General features: G+C 50.6%; 1 long non-coding RNA gene across 1 annotated transcript; it reads left to right on the top strand.

Moving 5' to 3' along the window:
- The first annotated feature begins 299 nt into the window (after window positions 1–299).
- On the top strand, window positions 300–605 carry LOC139070418 (uncharacterized). Its single transcript, XR_011520935.1, has 2 exons — window positions 300–437; window positions 520–605. It is a non-coding gene; the product is annotated as an uncharacterized lncRNA (long non-coding RNA).

Below are 605 nucleotides of genomic sequence, written 5' to 3'. Positions count from 1 at the left end.
GTTCTCATAACCATCTGTGAGTCTCTTGCCAGGAGAGGGAGTGGCCCAGCTGTTCCTGATCAGCAATCAGCGGGGTGCCTTCCTATTTAAGGTGGATGGTGGACACACTTCGACGCCGGAAGATTGCCTCAGTTTTGGTAGTAACCAGCCACTCGTGTGATCTCTAGTGTTCTTAGGATAAATGTTATTCGTAGTGTTTGCGCTTATATTGGATTTACCCTTCCTCAGGATTCCTGTCGACCTCCTTGGATTCTGACCTCTACCTGGATTTTGGATCTCAGCACACGGACCATATCACCACCGCCATAACCCACCTCTCATCTCACCCAGTGCCCCATCCACCAGGACGCCCCGCTTCTCTCCACCTCTGCTCCCTCTCCTGCGCTTCCCCGGCTCTCTACCTCTCCCTCCTCCTGCCAACACATACACCCAACACAGTAAGTCTGCTGAACACCTCTGCCTGCCTACAAAGGATTGTGACACCAGAACCTTTGCTCACCCGTGTTCTCCCTCCTCCAGACGCTGAGCTGATTGTTGCAGTTTCAACCACAGAATTATCTGTGCATCTTAAGTTTCCCCTTATAAATAAATCATTTTTTCATCCA

This window comes from Nothobranchius furzeri, chromosome 6 (genome assembly GCF_043380555.1).
Source record: "Nothobranchius furzeri strain GRZ-AD chromosome 6, NfurGRZ-RIMD1, whole genome shotgun sequence".
In the NCBI taxonomy this organism is placed as follows: domain Eukaryota; kingdom Metazoa; phylum Chordata; class Actinopteri; order Cyprinodontiformes; family Nothobranchiidae; genus Nothobranchius; species Nothobranchius furzeri.
Note: the sequence above shows the minus strand (reverse complement) of the source record. Positions and strands in the feature narration are given on the sequence as shown.